We start from the raw sequence: 17,586 nt of genomic DNA on the forward strand, positions 1-17,586 counted from the left end.
ATAGATTGTTAAGGCAAAAATTTCATATTTTATCAATTTTTATCATAAAAGCCTTCCAAAAAAAATACCCGAACATTGCACGCAAACCAAGGAAGTCTTAAAGAAGCTATTGGAGGCTTCAAAATATAGAATTAAGATTTAGAACTCTAGATGACCTATCGGGTCATCACAGTGTCATTCTTTTTTGAACGGACTAATAAGAAAAGCGTTTTATCTAAATTGAAACTTAGGGAGTACTCTCTTTTATTTATTTGATTGTTCATCTCAGCATGTGAATGTAGGTCAATTGACCAAAGCACGTTAAATATTTGTGACTCTTTGGTATAGCGTACTCTTCAATTGTCTGACTTATCGTCGTTGAAAGTATACTTTATTAGCTTTCGCATTACACTTTATTATTGTGATCTTAACACAGAATGTTTTAGTAATCTAGTAGGATAGATACGATACTAGTTAAAAATTTGGAGCAACCGAGAGGTGCGGTGGAATATGCGGGATTCTGAAACGAAAAAACCTTTCAGTAGAAAATGCTTTACTCTCGTTAAAGAACTTATTCAATGCGAATTTAAATTAGTCGGATCCGCTTTTAACATCGCAAAGTTGAATTATTCATAAGATTTATATGGGATTTTGAAATGAAAAAACCTTTCAGTAGAAAATGATTTACTCTCATTAAAGAACTTATTCAATGCGAATTCAAATTAATCGCATCCGCTTTTAACATCGCAAAGTTGAATTATTCAAACTAGCAAGATTTATATACCCGAGGGTTAATTATATGATTAAAATATTGGGCATCATTATTTAGGAGTATAAGAACAGAGGTGAAAAAGAACCGAGAAGGTCCTACGTTAAAGGGTAATAAACATTATAAAATCCAGTATAGATAGATTTTTTTGTTGATCATTTTTACACTTTCCTTTCTAGATACTTATTCTTATTTCAAGTTGTTCCAAACAAAGTAACTAAAATATAATTATATATGCAGGTACAAAATGTACCCTCATTACCCTCTATGTACTATCGTGGCTCCTACCACGACTACTTACTTGCAAAATAATTCTTCATAACTTCGTTGCTATTTATAAAAAAAAAACAGTTTAGTGCACAAAATACTCTGCATTCACGTAAGGAACGGGTAAGGGCTATATTTTAAAAAGGTGTGATGTAGACAACCTAATATAACACAAAAATTAATAACTGCTTCTACGACTCGAATTCGTGACCTATAGATTATACAGAGAGAACTTCACCATTGTTATTTAGATTATATTAAAACCTTTTACCAATCAAAGCCTTAGTGCAACTAGAAAAGTTATTTTTATGTAAGGTTACAGAATCAAGTCATGAAAATAATTTTGTACAAAACATGCAAAACACTTTTACATACAATACATTCAATGTGATTCGTCCCTTCTCCAAACACTACACACATCGAAAGCCTAAGTATACCGAGCTGGCCTTTTATTAAAGATTAAAGAAAAGGTCACCAGGGCTGCATTTTTGGTGTTAGGTTAGCTATAGGGAGGTGAGTGGTCCAATCTAGTGTTTTTACGTGGGGTGAAAAAAGTAGGGCATAGGACCAATGGAAGAAAGAACAAAAAAGACTCAATGCCCTTATACAAGACTAATCCCTAAACAAACCTATTTAGTTCCTTTGTTCCCACACACTCCATGTGCCTTTGTATTTCCATCTCTCCCCATAAATACTCTCCTTTCTTCCAATTCTTCCCCACACAATTCAAAAAACAAAACTTTAAGCCACACCAATTGAACCTTTTTCCCCCCTTAATTCTTCTCATAGCTAGAACCAAAATGGCTCTAAAGAAATCAAGCAAACAGTTTACTCAAACTGCAGCCTTCAAACAAATTATGATAAGGTGTTCAAGCTTTGGAAAGAATGAGAATGGATACCCTCAAGATGTCCCAAAAGGCCACTTTGTAGTGTATGTGGGTGAAAATAGGAGCAGATACATAATTCCTATTTCTTGGTTGACATATCATGAATTTCAAAATTTGCTTCAAAGGGTTGAAGAAGAATTTGGATTCAACCATGATATGGGACTTACTATCCCTTGTGATGAAGAGGATTTTTGCTCCCTAATATCAATGTTCAGATAAAACAATTTAAGGACTTGAGTTGATGATCTTTTCTTATATATTTTTTTACTTGGAAATTATCAGTGAACCACCACCGAAGAGATAAAAAGTAAGACTACGTACAAAAGCCCTAATGTTATCCAACCCTTCTCTAGAGTCTGGATCACGCGCACAATAAGCTTATAGTGCTAAGCTGGCCCTTCTGGATCACTTGCACAGGAGTTTAGTGCGCCGAGCTAGTCTTTATTTAATCGGACACTACTGAAGATGATGATGACCAAGCTTGGTTGAGCAACTAAGTTAGGCCATTAAGTGGATAGTTAAATTTAATAAATCAGAAAGAAACCCCATCTAATTACTCTTTAGGGGGTGAGTTTGTACAATCACAAGTACTTAATATTTTGATCAATGGTGTTAAATTTGCACCCGTTAAAAATTCTTGGAGTTACTGTTCATGAGCAAAAAGAGATATCCCACAAATATTTTTTATGCAACTGTCCGTTTGGGTTAGAGTTTGCACCTTGTTTTACTCTTTCTTCACGAACAATTTAAAACGAGCGCAAGAACTCAAAAACAATGGTACGATAAATGGCACAAACTAGATGAATAGCATGGCAAATTAATTTGGAAAATCGTTAATGCAAGCGACCTGCAAATTATGCTAAATTTTAACGTAGAAAACATAAATTTCAATGTGACGTTAATGAATTCATGATAAGATTGAAATTACTTCCTTCTTTCTTCATTTTGGTCAAAGATATTGTGTGGCAAAAAAGCCTTTGTAATATCAGCGCATCTCGTTGTATAGCAAAGATATTGTAACGTTTATGATCAGGCTTTCTTTTTTGTTTTGTTTTTAATGAAAGATTGCCTTGCACGGAACGTTGACTCTCCACTTCAGTCAATGGAAGGATGTCACGACCCAAAATCTTAACCTGTTGTGATGACATCTCTCGTACTACTAGACAAGCCGGAATTTTTGAAAAATTCTAACACTTTTGACAAAAATGGGTTTAATGCAGTTTAAATATCAATTTTCTCATAAACAAGATAAACGATCCAAACACAATGCGGAATAACTCCTAAATCGGGGTGCACAGAGTAGATGAGAATCTAAGTGTCACAAGTCTGGAATACACTGTCTAACATAGTCCGAAGCTAGAAAAACAATGAAAAGAAAAGATAGTGAAGGAGAAAACAAGGGCTGCGAATGCCGGGCAACTACCTCAAAGTCTCCAAAGATCAGCTGCACAAGGTATCAACACCGATCGTGTCCGAAAATACCTGGATCTGCACATAAAGTGTAGGGTGTAGCGCGAGTACAACCAACTTACTAAGTAACAATACTAAATAAAAAAACTGAAAGATAGTGACAAGCTACACAATTATAGTTCAAATTTCACTAATTTTCGACATAGGAAAAAATATGCATGCTTTCAATTTCGACAATTTATGCCAAATTAGCTATCTTGTATCGAATTCGAGTAAAACAGAATATAACATCTTTCAGAAAACTTTCAAACAGTGATATATGGCAGCTAAGTGCAACAATAATGACATCAAGAGCATCCTCTCAGAGCAACAATCACTCAATCTTTCTGAATATATCAGCACCTGGCACTCAACACTCGTACTCAATAGGTACCTGCGCTCAGTGGGGGTGTACAAACTCCGGAGGGGCTCCTTCAGCCCAAGCGCTATATCGCTGCGGCGCGCAGCCCGATCCCATCAATATATAAATAGCCATAAGGCTTGTTGCGGCGTACAACCCGATCCACACATATACAACCCTAAGGCTCGTTGTGGCGTATAACCCAATCCACACATATACAGTCTTGAGGCTCGTTGCGGCGTGAAATTCGATCCACATATATACATATCACTCATATCTCGGTGACTCAGGCCCTAACTCAGTCACCAACCTTTCCAGTCTCTCGAGCCCTCAAAAGTCATGAAAATCAGTCCAAACAACAATAACATGATGTATCAACAAAGATTAATAAGTATGAGATATGATATACAAGAAGAACCTGAGACTGAGTGCAAATAACAAATAACAGGTAATTCAATATATACACGGCCTCTGTGGGCTCTAATAGTATCAACACATGGTCTAAACATGTTTTCTAACATGATTTGCAGTTAAATTTCTATAACACATGGAGAATATATAGCTAGCAACAAGTTATTCAAATTCACAATTTTCATGGAATAGATCAAGTCTCAATTCCTATGGTACATGTCCACACGCCCGTCACCTAGCATGTGCATCACCTCCAAACTAATCACATAACATACAAATTTAGGGTTTCATACCCTCAAAACCAAATTTAGAATTGTTATTTACCTCAATCTGAGCAAAATCCCTACTCTAATACTCCTTTGCCTCGCAAATCAGCCTTTGAACGTCTCGAATCTAGCCACAAACAATACAATACGATTAACACGGGCTAAGGCATCAATTCCATAAGAAAAATACGAAGTTTTAATCAAAAATTCAAAATCGGCTCAAAACCGGCCCCCGGACCCACGTCTAGGAATACAACAAAACTCACAAAAATCGAAAGTCCATTCAACCTCGAGTCTAACCATACTAAATTTACTCCAATCCGATATCAAAATCCCTTTCAAAACCTCAAAAATCTAGCCTAAGAACTTTCATTCATTTTCCCCAATTTTCCACCCAAAATCACAAATTAAATGATGGAATCAAAGGCATAATCATGGAAATTGACCAAAATTAGATAGGAATCACTTACTCCAAACACCCATGCAAGAATCTCTCCAAAAATCGCCTTCTACCGAGTTTCTAATTCAATTTTATGTTATGAACTCAAAACTCTCGTTTTTGAATCTTTTATTCTGCGCAGATATGCCTTCATCGCGATTGCGGAACATAACTCGCGATCGCGAAGCAGAACTATGCTGCCGCACAAATTAACTCTACGCGAATGCAGAATTCTCCACGTGAACGCGGTAAACTAACCCTCTGGCTTAGGCGATCGCGAATGACCTCACACATTCGCGATGAGCAAAACGCGTGGTCCCAGCTCCTACCTCACTTCCTCTTCGCGAACGCGGCCTAGCCCACGCGTTCGTGATGCACTGATACTTAAATCTACGCGATTGTAGCTCTCTACTCGCGAACGCGTAGGGAAAATTCCATCAGTGACCTATTTAGCCTACGCGATCATGGACCTGCCCCCGCGATCGCGTATAAGGAAACTAGATCAGCTAAAAACTTGCAAACTCAACTTCAGTAGTCGCCCAACTTCAATTCTTGACCCGTTAACCACCCGAAACTCATCCAAGGCCCCCGGGACCTCAACCAAACATGCCATCAAGTCCCATAACATTATACGAACTTTGTCGAACCTTCAAATCACCTCAAACAAAATCAAAAACATGAATCGCACTCCAATTCAAGCCTAATGAACTTTGAAACTTCCAATTTCTACAAACGACGCCTAAATCTATCAAATCACGTCCGATTGACCTCAAATTTTGCACACAAGTCACAAATGACACAACGGATCTGCTCCAATTTCCGAAATTGGAATCCGACCTCGATATCAAAAAGTCCACTCCCGGTCAAATTTAATCAAAAAATTCAACTTTTTCTATTTCAAGCCTAATTCCACTGCAGACCTCTAAGTCACAATCTGGACACACTCCTAAGTCCGAAATCATCCAACGGAGCTAACAGAACCATCAAAACTCAATTCCAGGCCGTTTACACATAAGTTAACATCCGGTAAACTTTTCCAACTTAAGCTTTCCATTATAAGGCTAAGCATCTCAATTCATTCTGAAGTCCTTCCGGACCCGAACCGACTAACCCGATAAGTCGTAAAACAAAAGTAAAGCATAAAATGAGCAGTAAATGGGGAAACATGGCTACAACTCTCAAAACGACTGGCCATGTCATTACATCCTCCCTCTCTTAAACAAACGTTCGTCCTCGAACGGGTCGAGAAGTATACTTGGAGTCTCAAATAGGTGTGGATATCTGATTCGCATCTCCTGCTCGGTCTCCCAAGTATCCTCCTCAACGGGCTAACCTCTCCACTGCACCTTTAGTGAAGCTATATAATTTGATCTCAACTTTCGAACCTGCCCATCCAAATTGCCCACAGACTCCACATCATAAGTCAAATCACCATCCAACTGAACTGTACTGAAATCCAAAATATGAGACGGATCGCTGACATACTTTCGGAGCATAGAAACAAGAAATACTGGATGCACACTCGAGAAACTAGGTGGCAAGAAAAGCTCGTAAGCCATCTCTCCAATCCTCCGAAGCACCTTAATCGACCCAATAACTCGAGGGCTAAACTTGTCCTTCTTCCCATATCTCATAACACCCTTCATGGGTGAAACCTTCAACAAGACTTTCTTCCCAACCATGTAAGCAACATCACAGACCTTCCTGTTGGCATAGCTCTTTTGTCTAGACTGCGCCATGCAAAGCCACTCCTGAATCAATTTAACCTTGTCCAATGCATCCTAAACCAAGTCAGTACCCAATAGCCTGGTCTCGTCCGGCTCAAACCAACCTACCGGAGATCTACACCGCCTCCCATACAAATCCTCATACGGCACCATCTGAATGATGGACTGGTAGCTATTGTTGTAGGAAAACTACGCGAGTGGCAGAAACTGATCCCATGAAGCCCCAAAATTAATGACACAAGCGCGTAACATGTCCTCTCATATCTGAATAGTGCGCTCAGACTGTACGTCTGTATAAGGGTGAAATGTTGTACTCAACTCAACCTGAGTGCCCAACTCTCGTTGCACGGCTCTCCAAAACTGCGATGTAAACTGCGTGTATCGATCTGAAATGATGGACACTGGCACACCGTGAAGGCAGACAATCTCTCCGATGTAAATCTCAGCCAACCGCTCTGAAGAATAGGTAGTACCAACTGGAATAAAGTGCGCGAACTTGGTCAGCCGATCTACAATCACCCAAATAGCATCGAACTTCCTCGAAGTCCGTGGGAGCCCAACTAAAAAATCCATAATGATCCACTCCTACTTCCACTCTGGAATCTCGATCCTCTGAAGCAATCTACCCGGTCTTTGATGCTCATACTTCACCTGCTGATAGTTAAGGCACCGAGCTACAAACCCCACTATATCCTTCTTCATTTCCTCTACCAATAGTGCTGCCTCAAGTCCCAATACATTTTCGCGGTACCCGGATGAATGAAATATCGCTAACTGTGGGCCTTCTCAAGAATCAACTCACGTAGCCCATCCACACTGGGCACACAAATCCGACCTTGCATCCTCAATACCCCATCATCCCCAATAGTAATATCTCTGGCATCACCGTGCTGAACCCTATCCTTAAGGACAAGAAAATGAGTATCATCATACTGGCACTCTCTGATACGATCAAATAAGGAAGATTGAGAAACCACACAAGTTAGGACCCGGCTGAGCTCCGAAATATCCAGTCTCACGAACCGGTTGGCCAAGGACTGAACATCAATTGCAAGAGGTCTCTCACTATGGGATTGAATGCAAGACTACCCATACCCTTTCTACTCAAGGCATCGACCATCACATTGACCTTCCCGGGGTGATACAGAATGGTGATATCATAGTCCTTTAGTAGATCCAACCATCGCCACTGCCTCAAATTTAGATCCTTCTATTTAAACACGTGTTGGAGGCTCCGATGATACGTAAACACCTCGCAAGACACACTGTAGAGATAATCCTCCAAATCTTTAATGCATGAACGATGGAAGCTAACTCCAAATCATGAACAAGGTATTTCTTCTCATGATGCTTCAACTGACGTGAATCATAAGCAATCACTCTACCCCCCTGCATCAAGACACACCCAATACCAATCCGAGAAGCATCACAATATATTTTGTAAGAACCTGAAGCTGAAGGCAACACTAGAACTGGAGTTGTGGTCAAGGCAGTCTTGAGCTTCTGAAAGCTCTCTTCACACTCATCCGACCACCTAAAAGGAGCACCTTTCTGGGTCAATTTGGTCAAGGGAGATGCAATAGAAAAGAAACCCTCCATGAAGTGACAGTAATAATCGGCCAAGCCGAGAAAGCTCCGAATCTCCATAGCTAAGGACGGTCTGGGCCAACTTTAGACTGCCTTTATCTTCTTCAGATCCACCTGAATGCCCTCACTGGACACCACGTGCCCCAAGAATGCCACTGAAATGAGCCAAAACTCACACTTGGAGAACTTGGCATAAAGTTTCTCCTCTCTCAACCGCTGCAACACAATCCTCAAATGCTGGGCATGCTCCTCCCAACTACGAGAGTACACTAGGATATCATCAATGAATACAATAACAAACAAGTAAAGCTAAGGCTGAAACACGTTGCTCATCAGATGTATGAATGTTGTTGGGGCATTTGTCAGCCTAAAAGACATCACAAGAACTCATAATGACCATAACAGGTCATAAATGCTATCTTTAGAATGTCCGAGTCCCGAATCTTCAGCTGGTGATACCAGTCCTCAAATTAATCTTGGAGAACACCCTCACTCCTTGAAGCTGGTCAAATAGATCATCAATACGCGGTTAAGGATACATGTTCTTGATTGTGACTTTGTTCAACTGCATATAATCAATGCACATTCTCATAGTACCATCCTTATTCTTTACAAACAACACCGGTGCACTCCAAGGTGACACACTAGGCCTGATAAACCCCTTATCAAAGAGTTCCTAAAGTTGCTCCTTCAATTCCTTCAACTCAGCTAGTGTCATGCGATATGGTGGAATAGAAATGGGTAAGTGCCCGGCACCAAGTCAATACCAAAGTCAATATCTCTATCGGGCAGCATGCCGAGCAAGTCTGCAGGAAACGCGTGCTGAAACTCCCGTACCACCGAAACAGAATCAATAGTGGGAGTATCAGCACTAATATCCCTCCCAAAGGCCAAATAAGATAAACAACCTTTCCCAACTGTCCGCTGGGCCTTCAAATATGAAATCACTCTATTGGGAACATAGTGTAAAGAACCTCTCCACTCAATCCTCGACAACCCCGGTATTGCCAATGTCACGGTCTTAGCGTGATAATCTAAAACCGCATGACATGGAGACAACCAATCCATACCAAAGATCACGTCGAAATCAACCATACTAAGCAACGAGAGATTAACTCTAGTCTCTAGACTCCCAATAATCACCACACACGACCGATATACACGGTCCACAATAATAGTATCGCCCACCGGTGTAGAGACATGAACAGATAAAACTAAGGACTCACAGGGCATATCCAGATAATGAGCAAAATATGATGAGACATATGAATAACTGGAACCAGGATCAAATAAAACAGATGCATCCCTATGGCAAACTAAGACAATACCTGTGATCACTACATCTAAAGCAACAACATCTGGTCTGGCAAGAATAACATATGTCGCGCCCCATTTTCTCACGAAAGCGGGTTTCGACGTGTGACAACTCTTTTAAAGGAAGAGGGTATTAAAAGAGAAGAGTCACAACCTGACGATTTTTAAGGCGTTAGGGCACCTATTATGAAAATATCTCTGTTTGAATAGTCAATGCCACCAAAGGTCGGGTAAGGGCTCAAATTACCTCAAAGAGAAGGTGTTAGGCACTCCTCGAGGTCCATAACTGTGGGTCCCGGCCGAACTTAAGACTATGCGGATTATGTAATTAGTCTAAGTGGTCAAATAAACAAAGAGAATATAAAAATAAAAAATCTCATTATAGCATAGTAAGAATTGGTACAAATCATTAATATTACAAGGATGCGACTACAATAGTCTACATAAATGACTAAGTGTGAATAAAAAGTATATAAAGGAGGGGGAATCCTAAGTTTATTAGCCTGAAGGATCACCCCGTGCAACATAAATAATACTTTGCAACTCCTTTTAGATAGGAGTTGCTCATATTATTCAGCGAGTACAAACTATCATCTCATGCTACCCGATTACTATGTTGAAGTTGTTTACCTAAAGCATTCTAATTCAATTCTAGTCGCGTCCTATGTGTGCACTACTCGTCCTATGCCTATGGTCCAGGAGGCTTTGGAACTCTATTTGGGTGTCTCTAGACTTATTTAGGCTGCTCAAAAATGATAAAACTAATCGTGCATTAAAAAACAAAGAGGACTGCATAGAATAGCAAAGAGTGGCTCATATTAGCCTCCGCACATAAACAAAGAAGCACGCAGACTGATTTTTAGATTAAGTAATAGAATATTTTGAGCTCTGAGACTTGAAATCCTTGTTCATATAGGCATGATCTCTATATGATTCCAATATCAAATAGGCAATGCTGCATTTTTTAGGCCAATGTACGGATAGATTAAATCATTATAAGTCCTATAGATATGGTTTCTAAGTGATTCTGATTTCTAGCAATGTACGGGCAACATATTTGCAGATTACAAACCTATATGCATGATTTCTAGATTGCTGGCGCAAAGAGGCAGTGAAACAACTCCAGAACCCTGAACTACCAACACTTATTTTATAGAAAATTCCTTAGGTGGGGCGACAATGTCCTAGAAGCATGATATCTAATCGTTGGCAATTGATTTTATTGTTTTTATCCCTATTGGCATGCTTTCTGAACAACACAAATGAATGGAGCAGTTGATTGATTTTTTAATCCTATAGGAATGATATCTAGATGAGCAGTGCAATGATAGTTGACGCAACTAATAGATTAGTCATTCGAAGTCCTATAGGCATGACATCTAGGTGAGTAAAATATTGCATTGTTACGTCCTATACACATGCTATCTAAGGAAACATAGTAGTGGAAACTGGTACGAAAAATACTTGAAAGAGAATATGTTTAAGTGATGTGTCTGTGTGTGACTCCTATAGACAGGCTTTCTACTCATTAAATCAAAAACATGTAAAGCAAAGAGCGAATAGACCACATAGATCCTATAGGCATGCTTTCTACCCATTTATGCGAGAATTAGAGTACCCTACCCCCTTTTTACTAATTTGCTCATATGTTTTTTTCATAAATTATTAAATACCCAAAAAATAATGAATACAAGTGCGAACATTACATATTAGAAGATTACAGGTGCAATACACATAGTAGACCCAAAAGAATATAACCCAGTAACACCTGGGCCTTCAGCGAGCTTCACCTTTCACACGAATAGTAAACCCAAGACCCATCATATCTAAAGTGTGAGAGTGTATCAACTACACTCTCATGGCCCTACACGAAATCTTACCAGAATTAGACAGGAGAAACATATATAGTAACCAATTGGCAGTTCTAAAGTCTATTAGCAATGATTATAATTCTTAGAAGCTAAGGGAACAATACTAGTTAAATAAAAGGACTTGAGCATACCAACTGGATAGACAACTTTGGCATAGCTAGTTCGACATAGAAGAACTAACAACCATATTGAACTATCATTCGACAAAGGGAAGGGTATAGCATACTGACACAATTACTCATTAAGAAGGTTGAAAAGGCAAATCTATTGAGTTAACAGGACAAACACACACATGTCAATTTACCAGAAACCAAGATTAGCACGAGACATTAACCAAAATAGGTCAGAAAAAGACTTTAAACGAGTGAGCCTTATTTGAAATAATTATAGTTAGAGGGATATACAATTGCACATGAAAATGACCATAAGCGGCATCACAATAAACTAATGGCAAGGTTTACTCATGATAATATATAGCACTTAAGGGGAATGAGACAGGAAAGCATTGCTATTTGCACTAATTGCTTAGATAGAAGGGAAACTAACATAGCAATTTGCCCTAGAGGCCATTCTAAACCAAACACGCAACAATACTTAAATGGAATGGGAACATGCTTTAGCTAATCAATACAGCCTCAGAGATCTATCATATTGGGCAAGAAGAACTCAATAAGGTCTAGAACACAAACATAGAAATACATGACAAGATAGAGAACACACATTAGTCTAGAAATACCTAAGAAAGTCGGAATCTATTCCAATAATGAAAGCATCTTATATCTACTAAACTCAACTAATAAAGAACATGGAATGGCCGGGGATTAATTATAAAACAATATCATGACATATAGTAACAGGGATCCATGAATAACAAGAAAATTGAATCATACTTATAGAATTTAAACAACATTAGCACATAGAACATACGTCATAGACAAATAGAAAAGAGAATAGTTGACATTGTAAGAGTCAAGGACACTAACCAGTAGCAAAGTTAAACAAACAAAAGAATGAGGAGTTAGAATACTGGTAGCAAGAGAACCCAGATCCCCGGTGCTTTAGAGTTCACAAGAGCCTCGAGAATGGCTCCGAGCAGTGCTCGCACCGGATGAGGCTGTTTTACAATATTATGGCCTTGTCTTTCAGCCAGTCAAGGATTCAACAATTTCAGAAAATATTCAAATGTCTCAGAAGAAGTGAACGAGTGAGAGAAGAGTGTAGTGAGTGTAATAGTAGTGGAAATTAGGTTTTCTTTCAAGGGGAAATTGGGGAGGGGTTTATATAGTGTTCAAATTGAGCGGATGAACATGAAAATCATCAGTCAAACACAAGAAAGGAAAGAATATATCACATGCAATCAAAATCAGTAAGGAGAAAGGAAAATCCCAAACCTAGTTGGGTCCAACGACCTTAAATCGAACCAATAATGCAAGAATCGTCCATTGTACAGTATATACAGACGAAAGATCGTCCAGATCTTCACAAAATTAGAGTAAATCAGGCCCGTTCTTGAAAGGTAATTCTTGCCAAAAATAGGGCAAGAACTAAGTAACACCATAGACATGCACATAATAGTAAGGTATCACAAAATAGGTAAGTAGATCATGGATTGATTCCATGATTAGGTTGGAAACGAAGAGGAGTAAGGGTATTGCAGCTAGGGTTTCTCAAAGACGAGTGGAGTGGAGAGGTTTCAGAGGCGAATGTTAGGTGGATAATGAGGATTAGGGTTTGGGTTGGGTTAATTAAAAGGAGAAAATGAACGAGGGTCATTGATCTGTCAAGATCAACGGCCAGGATTAAAAATTGTACGAGGGGGTCGTTTGAAGTGAGTTGCGACCTGGTTTTAGTAAAGGGTCATTTGGCTTGGGCTGGGGGTTGTTGGGCTGAGGATTTGGGCCAAGTTTGGTCCGAAATTGGCTTAAAATTGGGCCATAGTTTAAATACACAAAATTTATAAAAAACAAATTTATAAAAGTAATTAATAAATAGTAAAAATATTAATTATGCAATAAAATGATTGGATATAATAACTTAGCATTATAAAAATATAAAATATTATTTTGGCACAAATAATGTAATAAAACGCAATTATGCATGAATATATGCTATTATTGCAAAATTACATAAATAACTAAAATATAGTTGTAATTATATAAAATAAAGTAAAATATTGTTAAACACAAACGTGGATATAAAATGATAAATTTGGATGATTAAGTCATCACTAATAATTTAAAAGGATAATTAATAAATATACAAGTAATTTAAATGCGAGAAAATTAATTTTAAGGCTCTAAATATTATGAAAAATGCTTGAATAAATCTTGTAAATTAAATAATGATGCAAAATGACTTTTTGAAAATACATATACTATTTGAAAAAATATGAGGGAAAAATTGGGTATCAACAACATAGAATCGAGCCTCACCGCCACCTGATCGGCCTCTCCCTCTAGGGCGACCTCTAGCTGACTGGGCCCCACCCCGAGCTGGCTATGCGGGTGGTGGCGTAACTGGCGCTGAAGTCGTAATTTGACTCCTCTGCTGAGCCGGACCTCCCGTAAGGCGGAGACGATATCTCCTGATATGACCAAACTATCCATACTCATAGCAACTCCCCGTGGCTGGTAGTGGGGACTGAAGGGAGCCTCGAGCACCGAGATAACTACTAGAAGGACCTGGCATAGATGAGCCCTGAACCGATGGAGCACGGGACAATCTCTGAGCTAGAAGGGCACTGAGAGATGACTCGCCCTGATGAGAACTATAAGATCCATGGCCGGATGACGCACTATGGTGACAAACTGTCTGAGAATGCCTTTAAGGACTCCTCGTGCCGTGGTGGAACTGACCCCCAGAAGGAACACCGCCAAAACCACCCGGTCCACGAGGCCACTTGGCATCTCTCTCACCGCTCTCCTGACTACGGACCATCTCTATCTGTCGAGCAATGTCGACTACCTCAGCAAAAGTAGCACCAGATACCCTCATTCGAGTCATAAGCAATCACAACTGATATGTGAGGCCATCGATGAACCTCTTAATCCTCTCCCTATCAGTGGGAACCAACCAAACCGCATGACAAGCCAACTTAGAAAACCTCATCTCCTACTGCGTCACGGACATGCCATCCTGACGTAACTGCTCAAACTATCTGCGCAGCTCCTCTCTGCGAGACTACGACACGAAGTTCTCCAAAAAATGAACGAAGAACTCCTGCTATGTAAGTGGTGCTGCACCGACCGACCTGCACCTCTCATAAGCCTCCCACCAACTAAAAGCAACCCTAGTGAATTGAAAAGTAGTGAATGAGACCCCACTGGTCTCAGAAATACCGGCTGTGCGAAGCACCCGTTCACATCTATCCAAGAAGCCCTAGGAATCCTCCGACTTTGCCCCACTGAAAGATGGGAGTTGGAGCCTCCCAACCCTCTCTAGTCTCTCTACTCATCATCAGTCATAGCAGGAACCACATGGGCCTGAGCAGGTACGACCGGCTGGGCTGGGAGTGCCCCCGATGTCTGGAGTACCTCCCCGGCTTAAGAAGTGGCTACTGCAGCCGGAACGGAGACCGCCCGAGTAAGATTGGTACACACGGTCAGAACCTGAGCTAAGGCCTCCTGAAGGCCCGAAATTACAATAAGCACAGCTGGTGCCTGAGCTGGCCCCACTGGCTCATCCGCAACTGGAACCTACTTTGGAACTAGGGCAACTGGTGGGTCTACTGGTGTGGTACTATATGAGTTGCACCTCTGCCTCTATCGCGGCCTCGGCCTCTCGCGGCCCTAGCTAGTAGTACTGGTGGCTGTCCATCCTGCTCAGTATTATGCGTCCTCACCATTTATGAGAGAATAGAATAACAGAAGTTTTATTACCGGAATCAAAAAATTCACACGACAAGAATACAAGAATGTGAAGTTTCCTAAAGGTTCGGCAACCCCTCGAAGATAAATGCAGACGTCTCCATACTGATCCGCAAGACTCTGCTAAACCTGCTCATGACTCGTGAGACCTATGTAACCTAGGTTTTGATACCAATTTGTAATGACCCAAAATTCTAACATGTCGTGATGGCGCCTATCGTGGTACTAGGCAAGCTGACATTTATGAAAAATTCTAACTCTTTTGACAAAAATGGGTTTAAAGTAGTTTAAATATCAATTTCTCATAAACAAGATAAAAGATCCAAACACAACGCGGAAAAACTCCCAAATTGGGGTGTCATAGAGTACATGAGCATCTAAGTGTTACAAGTCTGGAATACACAGCTAACATAGTCTGAAGCTAGAAAAACAGTGAAAAGAAAAGATAGGGAAGGAGAAAACAAGGGATGCGAACGCCGGTCAGCTACCTCGAAGTCTCCAATTATCAGCTGCACAAGGTATCAACACCCACCGTGTCCGGAAATACCTGGATCTGCACACAAAGTTCAGGGTGTAGCATGAGTACTACCAACTTAGTAAATAATAATACTAAATAAAGAACTGAAAGATAGTGACAAACTACACAGTTATAGTTCAAATTTCAGTAATTTTCAACATAGGAAAAATAGGCATGCTTTCAATTTCGACAATTTAAGCCAAATCAGCTATCTCGTATCGAATTCGAGTAAAACGGAATATAATATCTTTTAGAAAACTTTCAAACAGTGATATATGGTAGCTAAGTGCAATAATAATGACATCAAGAGCATCCTCTTAGAGTAACAATCAGTCAATCTTTCTCAATATCTCTGCACTCGACACTCAGCACTCGGAACTCAACACTCGTACTCAATGGGTACCTACGCTCACTGGGAATGTACAGACTCTAGAGGGGCTCCTTCGCCCTAAATGTTATATTGCTGTGCCGTGCAGCCCAATCCCATAAATATATAAATAGCCATAAGGCTTTTACAGCGCGCAACCCAATCCACATATATACAGTCCTAAGGCTCATTGCGGCATGTAACCCGATCCACATATACACATCCCTGAGGCTTTTTGCGGCGTGCAACCCGATCCACATATATACATATCGCTCACATCTCGGCACTTAGGCCCTAACTCAGTCACCAACCTCTCCAGTCTCTCGGACCTTCAAAAGTCATGAAAATCAGCCCAAACATCAATAACAGGAAGTATCAACAAGGAATAATAGAGTCTGAGATATGATATACAAGAAAAATCTGAGACTGAGTGCAAACAACAAATAACATGTAATTCAACACGTGCACGACCTCTGTGGGCTCCAACAGTATCAACACATAGTCTAAACATGATTTTTAACATAATTTATAGTTAAATTTCTATAACACATGGAGAATATATAGCTAGCAACAAGTTATTCAACTTTACAATTTCAATGGAATGGACCAATTCCCAATTCCTGCGGTGCACACCAAAATGCCCGTCACCTAGCATGTGCGTCACCTCCAAACCAATAACATAACATACAAATTCGGGGTTTCATACCCTCCAAACCAGATTTAGAACTGTTACTTACTTCAATCTAAGCAAAATCCCTACTCCAATACGCCTTTGCCTCGCAAATTATCCTCCGAACGTCTCGAATCTCGCCACAAAAAAATACGATCAATACGAGCTAAGGAATCAATTCCATAAGAAAAATATGAAGTGTTAATCTAAAATCCGAAATCGGCTCATAACCGGCCCCCGAGACCACGCCCCGAAATTCAATAAAACTAACGAAAATCGAAAGCCTATTCAAGCACGAGTCTAAACATACCAAATTTACTCAAATCCGATATTAATATCCCATTTAAAACCTCAAAAATCTAGCCTAAGAACTTCTTCATTTTTTTCAATTTTCCACCCAAAATCACAAATTAAATGATGGAATCAAAGGCATAATCATGGGAATTGGCCAAAATTAGATAGGAACCCCTTACCCAAACACTCACGCAAGAATCTCTCCAAAAATCACCTTCTACTAAGCTCCCAATTTAATTTTATGTTATGAACTCAAAACCCTCGTTTTTGAATCTGTTATTCTTCCCAGATATGCCTTCATTGCAATCGCGGAACATACCTCGCGATCGTGAAGCACAACCCTGCTGCCCCACAAATTAACCCTACGCGAACGCGGTGAACTGACCCTCTGACTTACGCGATCGCGAACGACCTCACGCGTTCGCGATGAATGCATGGTCCCAGCTCCTACCTCACTTCCTCTTCACGAACACGGCCTAGCCCACGCGTTCGCGATACACTGCTACCCAAAGCTACGCGATCGCAGCCCTCTACTCACGAACGCG

Source organism: Nicotiana tabacum, chromosome 21, assembly GCF_000715075.1.
Source record: "Nicotiana tabacum cultivar K326 chromosome 21, ASM71507v2, whole genome shotgun sequence".
NCBI classification, from domain to species: Eukaryota; Viridiplantae; Streptophyta; class Magnoliopsida; order Solanales; family Solanaceae; genus Nicotiana; species Nicotiana tabacum.